Source organism: Tursiops truncatus, chromosome 14, assembly GCF_011762595.2.
Source record: "Tursiops truncatus isolate mTurTru1 chromosome 14, mTurTru1.mat.Y, whole genome shotgun sequence".
Taxonomy (NCBI): domain Eukaryota; kingdom Metazoa; phylum Chordata; class Mammalia; order Artiodactyla; family Delphinidae; genus Tursiops; species Tursiops truncatus.
The window spans coordinates 66017416-66041359 of record NC_047047.1 but is presented as its reverse complement, the minus strand read 5'-3'; the positions used below and the strand labels follow the sequence as shown (position 1 = coordinate 66041359).

General features: G+C 45.6%; 1 long non-coding RNA gene across 1 annotated transcript; it reads right to left on the bottom strand.

Moving 5' to 3' along the window:
* Positions 1 to 20484, bottom strand: LOC109551100 (uncharacterized). The gene is made up of 3 exons (XR_012325761.1): positions 20331 to 20484; positions 294 to 388; positions 1 to 123 (listed from the first exon to the last, which is right to left on the bottom strand). It is a non-coding gene; the product is annotated as an uncharacterized lncRNA (long non-coding RNA).
* Positions 20485 to 23944: the final 3460 nt, after the last annotated feature.

Here is a 23944-nt window from a genome sequence, read left to right as displayed (position 1 = left end):
GGTCAAAGACGGGGTTCTCTTTTGGTGTGCTTTCCCAGGGTTTTGTCTCCTTGTTTGGGTTTCCCTCAAACAGATTTCTTGACTTGGGTGCCGTATTCTGCAGCATCTTGTCCTCCCCACCAACTAGAAGAGAGAAGACCCCACGGGCTGAGTTAAGTGAGGTTCGGTTTGAGGGAGAGAGATGAGCGCACCCTGGGGAAGGTGGCAGAGACCACGGGCTTGGGTCTAAGAGGGACTGTGAGGCCCAGGATAGCCTGGGCTGGGGGCAAGTGCTGGGGACAGGGTGCACTCACTGGTGAGGTAGCAGTCCAGGCTGATGGAGATATTGTTGAAAGCCACGGTGGCTCTGGATCCTTGTTCCCACCAGGCAACGATCTGCAACCAGAACCTGCAAGCGTGTGAAGAGGAGCGGGTGTGAGAAACTACGCGGGTGGGTCATGTCCTGGATTCAACGTCCAGCGCGATCCCAATGTGCACTGATGACCCGGCTCGCAACTGTAGCTGTTATCAGCCTCATCTAATCTCAGGGAGGCGGCGAGCGGGGAGCCGTCAACATCTCCCTGCTTCTCCAGCACAGGGCACTTCCCTTTCTGTGGGACTGCTCTGTAGGTTAATGGAATTTGGAGCTTGGGGCCTGAGATCAGGACTCCCGGATACTCTGAGGAGACCTCTTGTGCGTTCTGGGTGTGCAGGGTGGGCAGAAGGGCTAGGCTTCGTACCAGCTGGTGCTCACAGGCGGGGCTGAAGACATTATTAAACTATTGAGATGCTCCTGTGCCAACTGATAAGGCGCCTCTGTCCCCCACGTGTCCTCTGCTTGTTGATTGCCTCAGGCAGCACGGCTCTGTCCCTGGAGCCCCCTGGATTCCTCATTATCCAGCAACTGAAAGGTTAACTCCTCACACAGAGAGGGATCTCGAGGAACCCATGTCTTGCTCAGTATCAGTTCTGACTGGGGTTGGTCTCTGCAGTGCCCGACTGACTGTTAAATAGTAAATGATTTGAGTGTGATCCCTGGGAGTGTTTGTAAGCAACACGGAGGGGGCCATAAATGTTAACAGTAAACCCATGACGTACTGTTTCCTTCCATCTCTTTCACAGCCTTGGAGGATCAGATCCTGGGACTGTGGGCAGGGAAGGCTTTAGAGTGGGATAAATAGAAAATACCTTTGGTTCATCTGTTTCCTGGGAAGTCATCCTCCTGGAAGACTTCAGATAGCCAGCCCTGTCCTGCTGTAAAGTGAGTTTCCTGAGAACTTAAAAACCCTCTCCCACCTTTCAGAAAGTCAATCCAGCATGACCTTGGATTGCACAGAAGCAGGCACAGTCTTTGGTGTGGATGTTAAAATATCAAGAGAGACAACCCATGCCCACCAATGGGTGACTGGATAAACCACGCATGCGGTGGCCATACAATGGAATGCTACTCCCCAATATAAAAGAACGGGCATGGTTATAGGCTATAAAATGGATAGACCTCAAAAACATTACGCTAAGTTAAAGAAGCCAGATGGTAATTAAAGGCCTCACGACACTATTCATCTACATTTTCCCACTTATATGAAACGTATAGAAGAGGCAAATCTATAGAGATTGAAAGCAGATTAGCGGTTTCCTGGGAAGGAGAACAGTATTGACTGTAAACCAACACAAGAGTTCTTTTTGGGGGGACGAAAACATTCTGCAACTGGAGTGTGGTGTTCTTTGCACAACTCCGTACATTTGCTAAAAGTCATTGATGTGTACACTTAAAACAGGTGAATTGATGGTATGCAAATTATAGTTCAAAAATGCTGGTATAACAAAAGGGGAGAGGGAACTCAGACAGTGGAGCTGGCAGTGTGGGGTAGCAAGAGCAGAACACAGAAGCGCTGGCAGGAGTGGGAGATTGACAGCATGCAGAAGGCGGGGCAAAGAGAGCAGAGCAAACACAGGAAACAGCCTTAGCAGAGGGAGGAGAGGCACAAAGGAAAGAAACCTGAGGAGAAAGAATGTCTGCTTATGATTTGCAGTGAGGGCAGCAAAGCTTTATAGTTAGTGCGTGAACTGCCACAGAGGCCGAAAGCCCCCATTGTGCCCGTGAGCGGATGGCCTCTGATCCACACGTAGAAGGGCTCAATGCTGGGACCAGAGAAGAAGTACTGCCTCTTGTGGGGGAAAGACTTGAAAACAAAATCAAACTTTTATCTAAATAGTGTTTTTGTGATCAATTACTCTTAACCAAGCTACTCCGTACATCCGTCTATGCCTTTACCTGTCTTATGAAATCTGGTCGATCACAAATAATCCTTCTTATTTGAAAGTCACGATTAGGGGGCCCAAACCTGGTTTGATTCTGAAGAGGCAAGGCCTGAACCCGCTGTACTCACGCCAACCGCACTGGCGCCTTCAGGCCGTATTCCCCATGATGGGGCCCACGTGCCTCCATTAGGATAGACCGGTACAGAGGGCTGGCGGTTGGCTGGGCTTGGAAAGAAGAGTGCCCAGTGGAGAGTCCCCAGATCCTGCTCTGGGCTGGATGACTGTGCAGGAGGGGCCGAACCCACCCAACTTGTCCAGCCAGCTGTTGGCACAGGCCTCTGAGAGGCGTCTTTCGTGATGACCTTGACAAGCACCCACTGAGAGGATTTTCGTTTCACGTACACCTCTCATGTATATGTATTGGGTCCTACTTCAGACCTACAAGGGATTCTAAAAGAAATCAGACAAGATGCTGCATTCAAGTTGCTTGCTGACCAGTGGAGAGACAAAGGGTGTCTATGTCGGTGTAGAATCAGTTAGAAGGAGGTGGATGCCACGTGAGAGGTGGCGGTAAGATGCTCTGAGAACTCAGAGGAAGGGAGAATTCCACCAGGCCGCGGAGATGGGGAGTACACCTGCACTGGGTTTCTCCACGAGTCTTGGCGAGGTCAGAGGTGTGGTTTTCCTGGATCTCCACAGGGGACGTGGTCTACAGATGAACTCCTAGCTGGAGCCTGTGTAACCCCCAGGCACAGCCAGACCTGGGATTCTCAAGGGGCAAACAAGCGCCCTAATATTGCTGTCTCATTCTCTTTACAGCAGTTGCCAGGGTTAGGGAGAGACTGCTCCCAGGCAGCAAGAAAACAGGTGCTTAGAGCTACTTGGAGAGGGTGACTAGGAAGAATCACGTTCCCTGGTGGAACATCAGGGAGGCAAATCTGCCCGACGCTCCTGCACAGCAGCGGGGAAGGGGCCCTCCGTCCACCTTTCCAATTCTCCACTCAGACTCATCATCTCCTAGACTGTCCTCCATAGGCCAAGGGGCCAGGCCAGGCACCGATTTCAGTGCTGAGGTGCATCATGGGAGTACTTTCCAGGAGGGCCTGGGGAACATGAGAAAGTAAGTTACACCTGTCTGCCTATCGAGCATGGGGGAGAGGGCCGAAACCCCTGTTTCCCCCTAACTGATCTCTTCCCCTAAATGCATGTCTCCCCTTCCCTCTCTGCTCTCCCTGCCCCTCTCTTGCCTTCCTTCTTATTACTGAGAGATTAGAGCTGCAAAGTTCTCATCCAGCCACTGGGCCTCTTAGCATGGATGGCACGATGCATGCTGGTGCTGGAGTGGTTCCTAAATAGAAGAGTTTCTAAAGCGCTCCGCAAGGCAACGGCAGTGGCAGCTCCTGTCTCAAAGAGTTTGACTGACACTGGGAATTGCACATATTTTGAGTCAGGAACACTCATAACAATCAGGGAAGACTCAGTCAGATGCCGAATCAGATGTAAACATGTGATGCTGCCTCTGTCCACCCAGGAGGCCATGCTGCCAACCCTCCCCCAAATGCTCCAGACTCTGGAGGATGCAGGGAGGGGACAGGTGGATCAGGCTGGGAAGTGGGGGGGGGGGCAGGGGTGAAGCAGAGGCAGTTGGGGAGTGGGGTCTGCGGATGATGGGGCAGGGAGGGAACAGAAGACCCAACCTAGGAGCTTCTTTTCTGTGGGACCACTAGCCAGGAGACCAGGTGGCGATCAGGGCCCACCAGACCCAGCCTTCTCTACTTTGGATGGTACCTCGCAGAGCATCTTTGCCTGAACCTCAGGTGAAGGAGAGTTTGTTCCTGGCTCTGCTTGCCCTCTCCTAGCTGGGGATGGGTGAGACTCCCTCAAGGCTCTCAGAGTCTTTCCAATCTAAGTGCAGACACCAAGTCACGCTCCAGAGTCAGCCGCGGCTTCAGGTCTTGGGTCTTAGCACATACCAGGAGGACTGCTCTGGGTCTGAGAGAAAACAAGGTCCATGCCACATTACTGCCAGGATGGCAGGGGCCAGGTGGTTCTAACAAGTGCACGGGTTACTCTGCTGCCCCAAAGCCTCAGCTCTGTGTGGGGAAAGGAAGCAGAGCCTCAGGGCCGGCACAGCCTCCCTCTCCCTCTCTGTGGGCAGCCTGGTCAGCGACAAGGAAAAGCCAGCTCTCTGGGGCTTGTCCAGCTCCCTTACTGAGCTGTGTCACTTCAGAGCGTGGCAGCTGAGATCCCTCCGTCTGGCCCTCAGCCGTGGGGATTTCACTCCCTGCCCCTCCACAGTTCACGCCTCCTCAGGGCTTTCTCTTTCTCCAAAGAAGACGCTTTTGATTGCCTGGGTGGTCGTTGCTTTTTCCCTCTTTTCCAGCCAGTGGGGTTTGGAGCTTGTTGCTAACACAGACTTGGCTAGAGCTCTTGGCTGGAGCCTGGCTTTGCATGAAGAACAGCCCCCCGACTCTGTCTCGTTTAGCTTTACAGAGAGGCCTGTTGACAGCTGACCCAGGGGGCTTCTGTGAGCTGGCCATTGGGGCAGAGGGCCAGGGTAGAGGGGCGGCCTTGGCATCAGGTGCCGCCCAGACCCACGGGGTAGATGTCTGCATGGGAGGTGCGGAGGCAGCTCACGCAGAGCTCAGAAACGCACAACCTCGTTCAGGCCACAGATTGTTAATGGACGGTGGATATAATGCCTTACTTGCCACCTTGCCAGCCTTAGGGATTGACAAACCTAATTAAGTTCACTTACTGATTTTAAATAGCTGACAAAAAGGTGTGCGTCTGAATGTGGACTGAGGGAATAGGAAGGCTTTGGAGAGAGAGAAGAAAGAATGGGCGGGCTGGGTGACAGGCATTTGATGGCTAGGCACCACGTCTTGGATTTCTCTGTGGACCATTCGGCGGGCTTGGGAGGTGGGAGTGTCCCGCATCCCTTTCTGCACGTCTTGGATTACTCTGTGGACCATTCAGCGGGCTTGGGAGGTGGGAGCGTCCCGCATCCCTCTCTGCAGCTTGACCATTCAGCGGGCTTGGGAGGTGGGAGCGTCCCACATCCCTCTCTGCAGCTGGGGCTCTCCGGGCTCTGGCTGCTTAGAATCGGGCTGGCAGATATGCTGAGGAGACACGCTTTCTTCCAGTTCTCACCGTGCAGTTGACTTGCTCCGCAAAAGGCTTCTAAAATGGACCGTCGCAAAGCTCGGGTCGCTGTATGCATTTCTATTAGAACGATGTATGTGATGACAAAGTCCTGCTGCATCCATCCTATTATCTGCATAATTGACTTCAGTTACCAGTGGAAGAAGAAGGGCTGATGGCCAGCCTTGGGTGCCTGGGACCAGCCTTGGCTAGGATCAACGCGGCCAGGGCCAGGCACGTGTGCCCTGATGCTAGGAGTCTTTGGCTCCGGCACGGTAGAGTAGCAGTGGGCTGGACATTCTAGGCCACACTCAGCAGTTGGGAGCCCCCTGCTTCCCCGGCAGTCCCATTTGCAGAGTAATTTACCATCTCCTGACATGGTCTCCCCTCTGGGCATAATGACATCAAGAACAGAGAGGGGAAAAGTCATTACAGAGCAATTCCAGGGCTGCCAAGGGCCACACAGATCTTTCACAGTGAATCTGCCTTCTGTGAGGGAGCGCTTTGGGGTGAAATTGGGGAGAAAATGAATCTTCCGTCCGGCTGAGCAAGCATGGAGAACGCTCCAACCTTCCCAGTCCCAGCCTTCCAGGCACTGGCTGTCTCTGCTCATTTTGGAGGCTGACTCTTAAGGATCTGGCGCCCACATTTGCTCTGGCTTGCCTCCTATCGGAAAGGCCCACCACAAGGATGTACTGCCAGGCTGCAGAGCGGGGAGAAGCCCTTCTCCAGCAAGTTCCCAGTTTGCTCTTTCATTCTCTCATTCTGTGTCCCATATATTGAGCTATCCCTGGGCCCCAGGCTTTCAGGGGAAAGGTGAAAGGGAAATCTTGCTTCCTGGAGCCCTGGCCCATCGGGAGGTATCTGTGCACAAAAAAACCTGCCCCACAGGCTCGAGTGTGTCAAGTGCCCCAAGGGAGGAGAATTAATGTACTTTCCCCAGGGAGAGGTGGAGAGGGAGAGGGAGAGGGAGAGGGAGGGAGAGGGAGAGAGAGAGAGAGAGAGAGATTGAGAGCGAGAGCATGAGAGCGAGCTTCTCGGGCTTGATGTCCCCTTCTGAGTTACTGAGGCTAGATTATCTCTGGGGGCACCAGCATAAGAAGAGAGCTGAAGAAGGAAGGGCAGGGACCTCCTGGGAGCATCATCTGACTTGCCAGGTCACACAGGGAGACAGTAGCAGAGGGAAGATGGGAACCCGGGCCTCTTGCTTTCCCAGCCACTTTTTTTTGCCATCCCTTGCAGAACCATCCAAACTCTTTTAATCTCGCTTAGCCTCTTATGTCCTCCATACTACTGGTGAAGTACAGTCAGCCCCTCAGAGCCAGAAAGCGCCTATACCCACTCATCTCAGAAAGACTGGGACACCTGCTCCACCTTTCTCAGGACACACAGACATTTCCAACACTAGCCTCATCCTCTACCCACTGCTGCTGTGCTAGCCTGTGGCTTGGAGGGCTCAGATGGTGCCAGAGATGGCGGCCCTCCCCATGGAGAGGAGATCCAGGGAAAGGGTGGTTGCTGGTTCCCTTCTCCCTGACACAAATATCTTTATGAGGGTGAAGTAGCAGCCTTCTCTGCGTGGTGGAAGCAGAGTCTCAAAAGGTAAAGTGGGGTGAAGAATGGGCTGTATACTTGGTGGGACCCTGGGCAAGTCACTGAAACTTGTCAGGTGCACCTATGGTTTTTTAAAATCTATGTAATATGAGTATTTTCATATTGGAAGCCCTTCTTCAGTATGGGAGATTCTAGTTTGTTGTTCCTGTTTTATATTATTTTTTATTAGAAATCTGTACTTCCTCGGGCAGTATTATAAGTTACATATCTCCTCCTCTGCCTTCAAGCAAAGATTATTTGAGCACCTTCTATGAGTCAGGCACTGTGTCTGTAGCTGGGAGTATAGAGATGTATAAGACATGGAACTTGACCTTGAGGAATACAGACAGACTTGTAATTCATATTATTCTCTGACCATGAGATTTGTCAAGTCCCTATTGGTTCTGCCCCCATAGAGCTAGAGTCTACACAACTTGAGAAAACATTGAATCTGGGCAGTGAGAGAAGTCAAGGAAGACTGAAGAACTGAATGCCTAGAAAAGAATGGTAGTGCTGTGGACGGGAGAATCACTCAGGAGTGAGGTGTGGGGTTGGGAGCCAGGTTGAAGGTGTGGGTGGGAGGTCAATCAGGCGGCTGGAAATCCAGCTGCTTTGCTTCAAATAGCAACAGCCCTGGTATCTCCTCAATTCCAAACCTTGTGCCTGGGAAGAGAAGGGGCTGAGAACACAGGGCTACATTTTCAGAGGCACTAAGAGTTAAGAAAAATGTATGCCTTTTTCTTGTAAACTGAGCTGTGGATATGACCAATAAAATCTCGAGCAGATCTGAACATCCTGTTATTCTAAAGGGCTTCATTTATTGCTGTTTTGAGCAACTACTTCTTAAACCAGCCTCACAGGCCGGATCTGTCTCACTGTTTTGCACTCTTGATTGTGGAAATGTAGCAATCAAAAGCAACAACTTGTTCCAAACATCACAGTAAATCAGTGTTAGAAATAGGATTTAAAGCTCAGAGCTGCTAATCTACTCCTTGCTCCAATGATCTGGGATGTTTTCTGAGAAAGAAACAAGGCCAGATCCTTCCAGAGTTATGAATGTTTGATTTGTATATGTCAATGCCTGGTTGCACACTGCATTGCTAAGACCCCAGCCACTCTCTCCCTCTTCTCGGAGGCCTGACCCAAGCCTGTCCCAGGCTGATGGTGCCATTTGGTAGGCAGCGCCTCCCGCAGCTCCTCTTCTCCCTTTCTGAGCTCCACTCTGAGGCTCAGATAATGTTTGGTCCCTCACAAGAGCCTCCAACAGTCTTCAATCTCAGTTTCCCATCCTCCATCGCATCACTTTGCTCATGGCTCTCTATTCCCCACAGCCCAGAGTCCAAGATACTTGACCTAATATCCACAGCCACCCTCTCCAAGGAGACGGCTCAGGATTCTCTGACACAGCCTACTTGGCTATTCTTGAACGCACATAAAACATCCCTGTCTCGGGGCTTCCCTGGTGGCGCAGTGGTTGAGAGTCCGCCTGCCGATGCAGGGGACGCGGGTTCGTGCCCCGGTCCGGGAAGATCCCACATGCCGCGGAGCGGCTGGCCCGTGAGCCATGGCCGCTGAGCCTGCGCATCCGGAGCCTGTGCTCCGCGACGGGAGAGGCCACAGCAGTGAGAGGCCCGTGTACCGCAAAAAACAAACAAACAAAACAAAACAAAAAAACCCCATTCCTGTCTCGAAGCCTCTGCTTATCCTGATGGTGTTCTCTGGAAGGAAGAGTGGAGACTCTCCCTGGGCTTGTGATGCTGCCCCGCTGGAGGTGTGAGAGAAGGAAGGCAGGCAGGGTGGGGCTGGGTCGGGGGAGGTCTCTAGCAGGAGCTGGTGGTGGGGAATTAAGACAATGGATCTCAGGGGGTGGATGAAGCAAAGGAAACTAACTCAAAATGAGTAAGAGGTGTGGCCTAAAAAAATCCCCAAACCAAAATATTTTGTTAATTGTAATGGCTACTATATACCAAGTTTTCAACTATATGCCAAGCACTGTGCTTTCATTTCTTCACACATGTACATAGGAAGCGGACTAGCCTCAGGAGCAAGAGAAAATTATTTCACCTCTTTAGACCTCAGTTTCCTCTTATACAAAAGAGATTAATTATAGTATCTACCCCCAAGGGACTGTTTTAAGGATGAAATGAGATAATGTATTTTAAGTACTTGTTATAGTGACTGCCATGCAGTGAGGACTCAACAAATGCTAGCTCTAATCATCATCATTTATAACTTCCATGGCTCTATGAGGAAGCTGTGATTCAACTCACAAAAATAGGAATCAAACACAACTCTTTCAGGGGCGTAACTAGACCTGCAAACTAAGGTTCATTAGAAATCTCTGGATCTCCACTTTGGATTTTCACTCACTGAGTAGAGTACTTCTCTACTCAGGTAAGAATAAGTAATGAAAATGTCCCTCTAATGCCCTTCTCAACACAGAAGATGCTACACAAAGAGAAAGTATTGTGTATATAAAACAGGGATTCTGTGAATGAGAAACAAGAATGGACTAGGAGAAAAATCTTGACTCTGAGGAGTTTTTGGTCTAAGTACATGAAACCATAACTCTCAGTCTAATTAATCCCATTTGAAAGATGCCTTTGTGAAACACACCACTTGTCATTAGGACCAAGGATGCAAAGGGAACAGAAATCTAAATGTCTCCAGAGGGAACATTTTCTTCTTGTTAAACTGTGTGGCTAAAAGCCTCTACAGTGATAGTCCTGGGGAATAGAGCCTACATACGTGTGATAAGTTATGTACGTTCTATTTGGCGGTACGATTGCAGTGATTTGTAGGGCATGGCTTGATTCACGGTGTTTCCAAATCCATCTCGTAATGAGTTGAACTTAGCATCTGCTTCTGCACTGTAAGCATGTCAAAGCTTAGGATGGTGTGGGAGGATTGTGCTTAATTTACTAGGATATATAATTATAAAGAGGAAAACTAGGGTATGTCCCTGCAAGAGACTGACACTTAGAATAAAGGGAGAGAACTTGCGTTTCTTCCATTTTGAGAAAAGGTAGAATTAATTCCAACAGAAGGAGTGGCAGTTGAATGGCGGGGGGAGGGGGGAAGCTGATGAAGTGGGGAGAGAATGGAGAAAACCAGTTATACGAGGGAGATATAAAGTAATGAGATAACTTTTAAGTACACATCAAGACAGTATTTGAATTGGTGCTGTCCTTCAAAATTACCTTGAAAGACCACAATCCTGCAGCCTGTGGAACAAAAACCACATTCACAGAAAGGTAGACAACATGAAAAGGCAGTGGGCTATGTACGAGATGAAGGAACAAGATAAAACCCCAGAAAAACAACTAACTGAAGTGGAGATAGGCAACCTTCCAGAAAAAGAATTCAGAATGATAGTGAAGATGATCCAGGACCTCAGAAAAAGAATGGAGGCAAAGATTGAGAAGATGCAAGAAATGTTTAACACAGACCTAGAAGAATTAAAGAACAAACAAACAGAGATGAACAATACAATAACTGAAATGAAAACTACACTAGAAGGAATCAGTAGCAGAATAACTGAGGCAGAAGAACGGATAAGTGACCTGGAAGACAGAGTGGTGGAATTCACTGCTGCAGAACAGAATAAAGAAAAAAGAGTGAAAAGAAATGAAGACAGCCTAAGAGACCTCTGGGACAACATTAAACGCAACAACATTCGTATTATAGGGGTCCCAAAAGGAGAAGAGAGAGAAAGGACCTGAGAAAATATTTGAAGAGATTATAGTCGAAAACTTCCCTAACATGGGATAGGAAATAGTCACCTAAGTCCAGGAAGCACAGAGAGTCCCATACAGGATAAATCCAAGGAGAAAAACACAGAGACACATAGTAATCAAATTGGCAAAAATTAAAGGCAAAGAAAAATTATTGAAAGCAGCAAGGGAAAAATGACAAATAACATACAAGGAAACTCCCAAAAGGTTAACAGAGCTGATTTCTCAGTAGAAACTCTACAAGCCAGAAGGGCGTGGCATGATATACTTAAAGTGATGAAAGGGAAGAACCTACAACCAAGATTACTCTACCCAGCAAGGATCTCATTCACATTCGATGGAGAAATCAAATGCTTTACAGACAAGCAAAGCCAAGAGAATTCAGCACCACAAAACCAGCTCTACAACAAATGCTAAAAGAACTTTTCAAAGTGGGAAACACAAGAGAAGAAAAAGACCTACAAAAACAAACCCAGGGCTTCCCTGGTGGTGCAGTGGTTGAGAGTCCGCCTGCTGATGCAGGGGACACAGGTTCGTGCCCCGTCTGGGAAGATCCCACATGCCGCGGAGTGGCTGGGCCCATGAGCCATGGCCACTGAGCCTGCGCATCCGGAGCCTGTGCTCCGCAATGGAAGAGGCTGCGACAGTGAGAGGCCTGCATACCGCAAAAACAAAACAAAGCAAAACAAAATCCCAAAACAATTAAGAAAATGGTAATAGGAACATACATATCGATAATTACCTAAAACGCGAATGGATTAAATGCTCCAACCAAAAGACACAGGCTCACTGAATGGATACAAAAACAAGACCCATATATATGCTGTCTACAAGAGACCCACTTCAGACCTAGGGACACATACAGACTGAAAGTGAGGGGATGGAAAAAGATATTCCATGCAAGTGGAAATCAAAAGAAAGCTGGAGTAGCAATACTCATAGCAGATAAAATAGACTTTAAAATAAAGAATATTACAAGAAATAAGGAAGGACACTACATAATGATCAAGGGATCAATCCAAGAAGAAGATATAACAAATATAAATACATATGCACCCAACGTAGGAGCACCCCAATACATAAGGCAACTGCTAACAGCTATAAAAGAGGAAATTGACAGTAACACAATAATAGTAGGGGACTTTAACACCTCACTTAACACCAATGGACAGATCATCCAAACAGAAAATTAATAAGGAAACACAAGCTTTAAATGACACAATAGACCAGATAGATTTAATTGATATTTATAGAACATTCCATCCAAAAACAGCAGATTACACTTTCTTCTCAAGTGCGCACGGAACATTCTCCAGGATAGATCCCATCTTGGGTCACAAAACAAGCCTCAGTAAATTTAAGAAAACTGAAATCATATCAAGCATCTTTTCTGACCACAATGCTATAAGATTAGAAATCAATTACAGGGAAAAAAATGTAAAAAACACAAACACATGGAGGCTAAACAATACGTTACTAAATAACCAAGAGATCACTGAAGAAATCAAAGAGGAAATCAAAACATACCTAGAGACAAATGACAATGAAAACATGACAATGCAAAATCTATGGGATGCAGGAAAAGCAGTTCTAAGAGGGAAGTTTATAGCTATAGAAGCCTACCTTAAGAAACAAGAAAAATCTGAAATAAAGAATCTAACCTTACACCTAAAGGAACTAGAGAAAAAAGAACAAAGAAAACCCAAAGTTAGCAGAAGGAAAGAAATCATAAAGATCAGAGCAGAAATAAATGAAATAGAAACAAAGAAAACTATAGCAAAGATCAATAAAACTAAAGCTGGTTCTTTGAGAAGATAAACAAAATTGATAAACCATTAGTCAGACTCATCCAAAAAAGAGAGAGGACTCAAGTCAATAAAATTAGAAATGAAAACGAAGTTACAACAGACACCAACAGAAATACAAAGCATCCTAAGAGACTACTACAAGCAACTCTATGCCAATAAAATGGACAACCTGGAAGAAATGGGCAAATTCTTAGAAAGGTATAACCTTCCAAGACTGAACCAGGAAGAAATAGAAAATATGAACAGACCAATCACAAGGAATGAAATTGAAACTGTGATTAAAAATATTCCAACAAACAAAAGTCCAGGACCAGATGACTTCACAGGTGAATTCTATCAAACGTTTAGAGAAGAGCTAACACCCATCCTTCTGAAACGCTTCCAAAAAATTTCAGAGGAAGGAACACTCCCAAACTCATTCTATGAGGCCACCATCGCCCTGATACCAAAGCCAGACAAAGATACTACAAAAAAAGAAAATTACGGACCAATATCACTAATGAATATAGATGCAAGAATCCTCAACAAAACACTAGCAAACAGAATCCAACAACATATTAAAAGGATCATACACCATGATCAAGTGGGATTTATCCCAGGGATGCAAGGATTCTTCAATGTACGCAAATCAATCAATGTGATACACCATATTAACAAATCGATGAATAAAAACCATATGATCATCTCAATAGATGCAGAAAAAGCTTTTGACAGAATCCAACATCCATTTATGATAAAAAACTTTCCAGAAAGTGGGCATAGAGGGACTCTACCTCAACATAATAAAGGCCATATATGACAAACCCACAGCAAACATCATTCTCAATGGTGAAAAACTGAAACCATTTCCACCAAGATCAGGAACAAGACAAGGATGTCCACTCTCACCACTTTTATTCAACATAGTTTTGGAAGTCCTAGCCACAGCAATCAGAGAAGAAAAAGACATAAAAGGAATACAATTTGGAAAAGAAGAAGTAAAACTGTCACTGTTTGCAGATGACATGATATTATACATAGAGAATCCTAAAGATGCCCCCAGAAAACTACTAGAGCTAATCACTGAATTTGGAAAGTTGCAGGATAAAAAATTAATGCACAGAAATCTCTTGCATGCCTATATACTAATGATGAAAAATCTGAAAGAGAAATTAAGGAAACACTCCCATTTATCGTTGCAACAAAAAGAATAAAATATCTAGGAATAAACCTACCTAGGGAGACAAAAGACCTGTATGCAGAAAACTATAGGACACTGATGAAAGAAATTAAAGATGATACCAACGGATGAAGAGATATACCATGTTCTTGGATTGGAAGAATCAGTATTGTGAAAATGACTATACTATCCAAAGCAATCTACAGATTCAATGCAATCCCTATCAAATTACCAATGGCATTTTTTACAGAACTAGAACAAAAAATCTTAAAATTTGTATGGAGACACAAAAGACCCCGAATAGCCAAAGCAGTCTTGAGGGAAAAAAACAGAGCTGGAGGAATCAGTCTCCCTGACTTCAGACTATACTACAAAGCTACAGTCATCAAGACAACACGATACTGGCACAAAAACAGAAATATAGATCAATGGAACAAGATAGAAAGTCCAGGGATAAACCCATGCACCTATGGTCAACTAGGCTATGGCAAAGGAGGCAAGGATATACAATGGAGAAAAGACAGTCTCTTCCATAAGTCGTGCTGGACAGCTACATGTAAAAGAATGAAATTAGAACACTCCCTAACACCATACACAAAAATAAACTCGAAATGGATTAGAGACCTAAATGTAAGATGGGACACTATAAAACTCTTAGAGGAAAACGTAGGAAGAAAACTCTTTGACATAAATCACTGCAAGATCTTTTTTGATCCACCTCCTAGAGTAATGGAAATAAAAACAAAAATAAACAAATGGGACCTAATGTTGCACAGCAAAGGAAACCATAAACAAGATGAAAAGACAACCCTCAGATTGGGAGAAAATATTTGCAAACGAATCAACGGACAAAGGCTTAATCTCCAAAATATATAAACAGCTCATGCAGCTCAATATTAAAAAAACAAACAACCCAATCCAAAAATGGGCAGAAGACCTAAATAGACATTTCTCCAAAGAAGACATACAGATGGCCAAGAAGCACATGAAAAGCTGCTCACCATCACTAATTATTAGGGAAATGCAAATCAAAACTACAGTGAGGTATCACCTCACACCAGTTAGAATGGGCATCATCAGAAAATCTACAAACAACAAACGCTGGAGAGGGTGTGGAGAAAAGGGAACCCTCTTGCACTGTTGGCGGGAATGTAAATTGATACAGCTACTATGGAGAACAGTATGGAGGTTCCTTAAAAAACTAAAAATAGAACTACCATACAGCCCAGCAATCCCACTAGTGGGCATATACCAAGAGAGAACCATAATTCAGAAAGACACATGCAGGGCTTCCCTGGTGGCGCAGTGGTTGAGAGTCCGCCTGCCGATGCAGGGAACACGGGTTTGTGCCCCGGTCCGGGAAGATCCCACATGCCGCGGAGCGCCTGGGCCCATGAGCCATGGCCGCTGAGCCTGCGTGTCCGGAGCCTGTGCTCAGCAATGGGAGAGGCCACAACAGTGAGAGGCCCGCGTACCACAAAAAAAAAAAAAAAAAAAAAAAAGACACATGCACCCCAATGTTCATTGCAGCACTATTTACGATAGCCAAGTCATGGAAGCAACCTAAATGCCCATTGACAGACGCCTGGATAAAGAAGATGTGGCACATATATACAATGGAATATTACTCAGCCATACAAGGAACGAAATTGGGTCATTTGTAGAGACGTGGATGGATCTAGAGACTGTCATACAGAGTGAAGTCAGTCAGAAAGAGAAAAACAAATATCGTATATTAACACATATATGTGGAACCTAGAAAAATGGTACAGATGAACCGGTTTCCAGGGCAGAAATAGAGACACAGATGTAGAGAACAAACATATGGACACCAAGGGGGGAAAGCAGCGGGGGGTGGGGGGGGTGGGATGAATTGGGAGATTGGGATTGACAATGTACACACTGATGTGTATAAAATGGATGAGTAATAAGAACCTGCTGTATAAAAAAGTAAATAAAATTAAATTAAAAAAAAAAGAAAGGTTAAAAAAATAGAAAAAAAATTACCTTGAGAGCACATGTCTCTACTCCAGGGGCACTGCCACTGCTCAAAGCATCTTGGGCACGGCTTTTGGAGCCTTTTCTTGCCACTATTTATAGTAGGTTGTGAAGTTCCTGTCACTTCATGATGAAGACAGACTATGGCATTGTTTCTATCACTTTGCCGGTTTGTAAGCGGACAGAAGAAATATCCTTCCATGGATCAATGCCTCCCTGTCAGCGGCCCGTATACACCTATGGCACATTCTCTGAGTCTTGACAGAAGGACTACTGTGAGGTGGGAGCAATCTGAATACAGCTCTTTACTCTCAAGTGCCCAGTTCTGGGTCTCCCTACTCACAAGGACCAGGGCACACAATTAAGATCAAAGTCTTTCTTACAAAGTGATTGTGGCAGGACAGTGCCCAGAGGCAAAGAGAGTGCAGGTACCAGGCAAGTGTCTAAAGAGAACTCCCTGTCACAAGAGTAACAAATGCTGTTTGGGTTCATCTGATGGGACACAGGTATTGTTCTGATATACAGAACACTGTACAGTAGTATTTCTTAAACTGTGATTCTATCTGTTTTGTTAGACGTAGTTTGAAGAGAGGAAGAATATTAGATGGATTCCAGTAAGTGAAATTCTCAGTTAATTCAGCTGGAATTTGAAAATACATGCAATTTCCCTCAATACTTTATTGTGTCAACATGCATTTATTGGGCATATGTGTTAGGTATGGTACTACACAATCAGGAAACCGCAATATAAGAGAGGCCTGATTCCTGCCTTGTTGGCGTGTATATTTAGATAATAAAAAACAGACAGCAAAGAGTGATAAGTCATTATAAAGGTGTTTCAAGGGTCATGAGACTGTATTGTATGTATACTATACAGTCTAGGGGTCTGGGGACGCTTCTTTAAAAAGTTAAGGAAGGGTAGTAATCAGGGAGATGGAAGGTAGAATAACATTGCGTGTGGAGAGAATGGCAGGTGCAAAAGCCTGGAAGTAAGAACTTATCATGATGCAACTGAGTTGAAAGAAGTTTAGTGAGGTTACCAGGTAGAGTAATAGAAGAGTGTATAAAAAGGGGCTGGTGAGGTTATGGTTGGATAGAGCACATGTGGGCCTAAATGAAGGTCTCTTTAAAGGAAATTGAAAGGCACTCTAAAAACCACAGAAGCCATGGAAGGATGTAAAAAATGAGAAATAATTAGATTTACATTTCAGAAAGTTTATTCCAGCTTCCTTGTGTAGACTGGATTGGGTGGGGATAAAAAATGGAGGCAAGGAGACAAGACAGGAGGTCACTGCCATATCTAGGTGGAGGCTAGTTTCATGTAATGTCTGGGGGCTATGACGAGTTTCTAGAGCCTGGGAGCTCTTTAGGGCTAATCCATAAGCCCTAATAAAGTTGCTTTTAAAACTTTGTAATGTCTGGAGGTTGGGGAACCTGGGAGCAGAGGTGATTTGGGACAACATAGGGAATGAAGTCCTTGCCCTCTCAAGGTCCATGGCTGGAGAGCTGTCCAAGAGGCAGGTGCTGAATAGCTGAAGCCAGGACCTGCCTAATGACACTTCATGGCATGTGGGCAGATGGTAAGGTGCCAATGTCTATCTCAGGGTCGGGAGGAAGGGAGTTGGTCTTTGCCTTTTATCCATTTTCTTTGTCTCTTTCCCTTATTTATTTTCTTCCTCTACCTTCTCCATCCTCCCATTTTCATTTTCTGGCAATCTGGGCAGCTATAGCTCACTCTCCCTGAAAGTAAGAGGGAGTATGTGCTTCCCCTTTATAAGAAGTCTACAGAGCACTGACGACCACAAATTCACATGAACACGTACCCCCATCTGAGGGTTGCATGACTGGTTATTATTGCTAAACTGTCCATCTTAGCCTTTTCTGAGGCATTAGATGGGGAGATATTATTATTATTATTATTATTATTATTATATCATAGTTATTGTTAGTAGTTACTACTGACTAAGCATTTACTGTGAGCCAGGCAGTTCACCAAGCACTTTACTTCTCCAAGCCTAAGAGATAGACTTTATTATCTTTGTTTAATAGAATATGGCTTGGGACTTCCCTGGTGGTGCAGTGGTTAAGAATCTGCCTGCTGATGCAGGGGACATGGGTTCAATCCCTGGTCCTGGAAGATCCCACAAGCCACGGAGCAACTAAGCCCGTGAGCCACAACTACTGAGCCTGCATGCCACAACTACTGAAGCCCGCACATCTAGAGCCTGTGCTCCGCAACAACAGAAGCCACTGCAATAAGCCCCTGCACCGCAAAGAAGACCCAATGCAGCCAAAAATAAATAAATAAAATAAATACATTTAAAAAATAATAGCATATGACTTGACTTGGAAGATCAGCGGTTGTGATTTGTACCACGTATTCAATAAATTATCTGAGGCCACAAAACTAAGGGATGATGATGCAGGGTGTGGGAAATAAACTTCACTGACATGTACTACACATAGATGCTTTTGACAGTTACTTTAGTTAGTTTTGTAATAATCCTGTAAAATTGTACTGATGTTATACTCATTTTGCAGATGTAGGTGCCAAGGCCCAGAGAGGTTCAGTAATTGGCCGAGGTCACACTAGTTAGTGGCTGAGCCAGTGTTTAAACTTGGGACTCTCTGACTCTAAAGCCTGTGCTCTGTCACCCACAGGTCTGCTTTGGTTTTCTGGGGCAGTCACATCTACAGCCTAGCTGGATTTCAGCGAGTGAAAGCTGCTCTGCCTCATTCTCTTCCAGTTCCATTTGCCTCTGGGTCTTGATGCCTCCTATATCATCTCTAGTTCCAGGGAGTGGGGAGGGCAGCATCCCACATCAGAGCATGTCAGTGGTGGGCAGGCGCCCGGTGAATGGGGCCACTTGTGTAATTGCACATTTATTAGGTCACGAGGCATCATTCAACCAAGCTGGCCTTTGTCTGAATCCCCACAGGACGGTTTGGTCTCAATATCAGTATTGGAAATGTCAGTCTGGTAAACAGCCTTTAACAGGAAGGAGGGAGGCTAAGAACAAAGTCTCCTTCAAACAAAACTCTAGCCGACGGGAGTGAACAGAGTCAACATCTTACTTGCCTTAAATCCCCTGGAGTGGCTATGAAAGAGAGAGGACTTGCTGGATCGAGGAGAAAAAAACCTTCTGATTCATCTGAATTAATTTAGCATTTCCCAGGAGGGAGGACTCTGGCATTACCCACCTGTTCCCCATGCCCTGCACACGAGCCCCTGCAATCCCGAAGGACAAAAGACTAGTCTATGGTGAGGGCGCCCACACTGCCCCTTCCTCCGTTTTAATTAAATCCATTTGTCCTGGGGGCAGCAGTGAGCCCTGGGATGTCCAAGTGCTTTGATCTTTAACCCACACACGTCTGAAGGAGCGGGAAGCTGCTGCTTAGAGGTTGATGGCAGCTTCGTGTGACAGCACAGCTTGAGTTATGAGCTCTTGGAAATAGCAGACTCTGAAATCTGGGTGAAGAGTTTGGGACCCAGCCATATATTTACAAAGCTGTGTGTCAACGGGCATCACCCTCCACTTTGTCTTAAGCTCTTTGCCCTCATTTTTCGAAGGATCCACTAGAACAGCAATTTGAATGTACTGGGGAGTCAAAAGCAGAGGCTGCCCTGGATCGTAGGCTTTGACATTTAGCCTAGTAAAGATGGCTTAAAGATCCCTTCCAGATCCAGTTTTCTGTCCCATTTATATAAATGAGTCCCTCCCTCCCCGTCACTTTTTGGTCCGGAACAGACCAGCACCAACTGTGAGAGTTCAGTGTGACACAGCGGAGCATCACATTAGCAACTGTGCTGGTCAGGCACTGCTGGCTCCAGGCCGACTGCAGGTGGCAGACTGGTGCCATCCTGGGGAGACAAGTGGCAGCTGAGCAGAGAAGTTACTGCTCCATTTCTGAGCCACGCGGAGTTAATGATCCTCTAGTCCAACCCTCTCAGTTTAAAGATGAGGAAACTGAGGTCCAGAGAAGTTCAAGGTTACAAAGGGCATTAGTCCTAGAATCTAACTAGGAATCAGGGCCTTTGGTAGAAGCACTCCCCTGTTTACTGAAGAATTTCTCATCCACCTGCTTTGGGGACCAGGCTCCACAGAGCACGGACTGGGATTGGCCAGAGCACCAGTCCTCACTCCAATGCCGACTTGCTGTTGCTTCACCTCTTTGGTTCTCAGTGAAGGAGAACCCTGTAAAAGGGCAGGAATGAGGCTCCATAAGGTCTGTCCTACCTATGTCACAGGTTTTCTTATTGTTAATAAGGAATAAATAGAACGTCAGATGGAAAAGTAAGGCAAAATCCATTAATTAAGAGCAAATGCCATATACACATAAAGCCTGATTATTCTTTGGGGGTCATATGAGTTGTTCGGTTCTACTTTTTCCTACAGACACTGGAGGCAGCCAATCAGGCCAGGCCAGAGGTGTGAGAGATACTCATCTCATTAGCATGGAAACCCCTCAGAGAAACTCAGTGCTTCCTGTAAGTCTGCAGGAAGAATGTGTGTGCACATTTGTGTGTGCACGTGTCTGTGCGTATCTGGATGTGTGTCTTGGGTAGAAGGAATAGGGGGAGGGAAGACAAGGGCCCCTCTGCATTTTGGCTGATACAGGAAAAGGGATTGATGGGGCTGGGTAAAGGCCCACCTGTCGGCCACATCAAGGAGAGGCAGCGCCGTCCACTGCCACAGGCTCAAGCCTTCCGTGGTGGCAACATGCCAGATCATTCTGCTTTGTTCCTTCCCGGTTTTGTTCTCCACCAGCACCAAGGAGACATTTCCCTGCAACACTCCACGGATGAGCCAGGACATTCGGAGCTGCAAGGGAGAGAAGAGCCAGAAGGACTAGGTGTTACTTACCTTCCTGGAATTCTCAAGGATTTGGCTGGAGACTCAGCCAGGGTCTTCCCCGTGAGGAGAGCTGGTCACCCACAGCCTGATCTCACTCGCGGTCTCCCGAAGTGGCTTTCACCAAGGTTCAAGGAGGTGAGAGGGGGAAACTGATGGGCAATTTTGGAACTTTGTTCAGGTTGATGTCATCATCTTAAACTTCACAAGATTCTGCCTCTAAGGGTATATCGAGGTCAACAGGGTATTAAATGAACTTCCTAAACAGGACCCAAAGATTATTGTCTGTGGCCCCAATTCACTTTGTGACCTTGGGCAAGTGATTGTGTGATTCAATTTCTTTTAGCGATTTACGAATCATTGAATTTTATTCCTTCCCCAAAGAGTGTAATAATCTTATTTGAATGGTACCATGTCATGTCTTAGCTAACTGGAGACCCTATGACTTGATACCTGTGGTCACTGGTGGGCAAAAGTGAGATAAGAATCTACCTATAAAGATCTTTTAATGTGGTATCTTTCAGAATGAGGGTGCACACTTTGCCTAAGGCAAGATATAATTATATGTTTTCATTGTGTCTTTATTATAGGTTTCTATGGCATTGTTCCCTAAGACATGTGAAAGGGAACTGTAACCAATCTATCTCAGAAAGTTTAAGTACAGTCATGCCCAGAGGCAGTATATACTACAAACAAGGTCTCTGCTCTTTGTGTTTAAAATAATAGAGCTTGTATGTTTGATAGACAATCTATAAACAACATTTAAAACTTAGGACAACTACAGCATATCATTGTCCTAAATATTCCTGTTCAGATCCTGTAATAAAAATGGCTATTATAGAAAGGAAGATAAATTATGTCCTATGGCAACCTGGAGTTTTCATCAGCTATGATCCCTCCTTTTCTCTGATTCTCATTGTTTGAAAACATGCCTCTCTGTAAACCACTACTGCTTTTCTCCTAGACTCTAAACTCATGGTTGACTCACAATCTGATCGAAGAGGTTACGTACCATGAGGCACTGAAGCAGAAGACTCCCGGCTCTGTTGCATATCAACCCTTCACTAAGAAGGCCACCCCTGAGCCTGGTAAGCCTGGTCTATATAACCATATAACCTCTTCGCTTATACCTTTCCCATTTTCCCAAATCCAGTGTAGCAAATACTTGTCTCCACTGCATGTCCCAGGATAATCTCACAAATCTGTTAAATTTTTTCACTGGTCCCACTTGGCTTTCTTGAGCAGTCTGGATGCCATGACTGGAAATTTTAATCCTACTCTTGCTAACTAAACCCTCTCAGCCCTCAGCTCATTATCCTGCAGCGACCAGCTTGGGGCAATGCTTGCTACATGCTTTTTCTCCTTTTGCTCCCTGGCCACAGAATATTGCTGATTTGGACTGTTGAACCTTAATGTCCTGGATGGTTCATGTTCATGGTACTTATTCATCCACTGGTGATTTCCACAGTTGATTTCTTAACACACATAGCACAGTGGGTGTTTCAAACTCTTCCTCAATCACTGATGCTGTCACCTCTTGGTCCCCAATTCCCGATCCATTATTTTGATTCCTACTTTACTGATAAAGATTTACTGTACCAGGTGCAATCTCCTTCAACCTCTTTTTTTTCCCCACAGCATAATTATCTATTTACCTACCTTCTCTCTTCCTTCCCTGTCTTATAGGAAGATGTGTCCTTCACTTTCTTCTAACCCCTTCTCTTTCCACCCTGCTACCCTCGTCCTTGCTCTCAATAACAGCTCTTCCTTTCTTCAGTACCTTCAGAGTCTCTCTACTTTCTGGCTCCTCTATTTACAAACAAGATCAGGTTTCACGTATCCTGGAAAAATATTTTTTATTTGATCCTGCTAGCTCCTGTGGCTTGCAACCTATTTCTGTACCTCCATTCAGATGTTAACATTTTGGATAACTGGTACGTAACCACTGCCTTTATTTCCTTGTTGCCCATTCTCTCTTTAAATTCCTTCAATCTGGCTTCTACCCTCATGACTCTAAAGTAACATTCACCACGTCCTCTATAACTTTCTCTTTGTACTCTTTCCATAGCCTCCAAAAGTGCCTCTCCCTATCCATTCTTTCTCCCTTCTAAATTCTTCAGTATATCTCTGTCACATTTTCCTGTTTATCACTGCCATCTGTGACTCTGCAATGGTTTCTCACTCCCTATCAATTAATATCAAGCCATTCACATTCCTCTATAATCTAGACAAATCAACTTTCCAATCATTCAATGGATATCTATCAAGAACTTTTGCTGAGCCACATGTATCCTCCTAGGATGGTCTAAGAGCTCTAGAGTCTGAGAGATCTGGATTCAAAACTTGTTCTTGCCACTTTGGTCAATTTGAAGCTCAGTTCTCTATTCTCTAAGAAGGGAATTGTTTTATCTACCTTACAAGGTTATAGGGCCAATTAGATGAGATAATACATAGTGCCACACAATATTAAAAAGGAATTTTGGCTCAAGCCCTGAGGCAATAGATATTACATTTCAATGGGAAGTCTGACAGCATAGCGAGATACAGGGCTTTCAAGAGACGTGGATGAAAATAGGGTACACACTTCTTAATCCCTCAACCAGACTTTGGATATAAAAAAGTTGGTGGTTGACTCCTAAGAGAGAGTCTTGGGAAGGTGCTTCTGGTGTATCATGAGTTTCACCTCACTTCACCTTCCTGTGAAGAAGGCTCCCTTTTCATCCCAACTCAGGAGAGAGTGGTTTTAGTGCTACCATAACAAGTACTCAATATTTACCCCCTGCAATTTGGGAGCACAGCGGATTAGTGTCAATCTCTCACCTGGAAAATCTAAAGTATGAACAAGAGGGTGGTTAGCTGCTTTGATGGCAGAACAAGGGAGAAGTGACAATTTTGGGTGGCCTGCGCTCCCAGAGTTTGCTGGGGCAAAAAAAATGCATGAGGGCTGCACATAAACTACACTAGAGGGGGCCGTGTACAAAGGAGCCCATGCCAGTCATTTTAGATCTTGCCTGCAAGGGCTGCTTGGAGGGGTAAATAGAACTCAGCAGAAGGAAGCTGCAGATATCCTGAGATGTCCAAAGGCAGAGTAAGCAGTAAGTGACCAACTGGATGGGAGACACATATGCCCTAGTCAAGGCAAAAGATTCCCAGCCATAGTGGAGGGACTGGGGAGAAAGGTAGACCTCCAAACAAACCGCAAAAGTGCCCCCTGTGAGAAATAGTAAGCCTTAAATACCTGTCACATCTGGAGAATACCAACGCAGGTCACTATAACAGTCTGGGCCAAGTAAGAGCTTCCCTATTCTCCTTACCTCTTCTCTTTCCCTGCACTTAAGATCTTGAAGGGTCAGAAGTTAGCAAGAAGAGGAGGAGAGTTGGATGAAGAAGAAAGAGGCCAATGATCACCGTCTC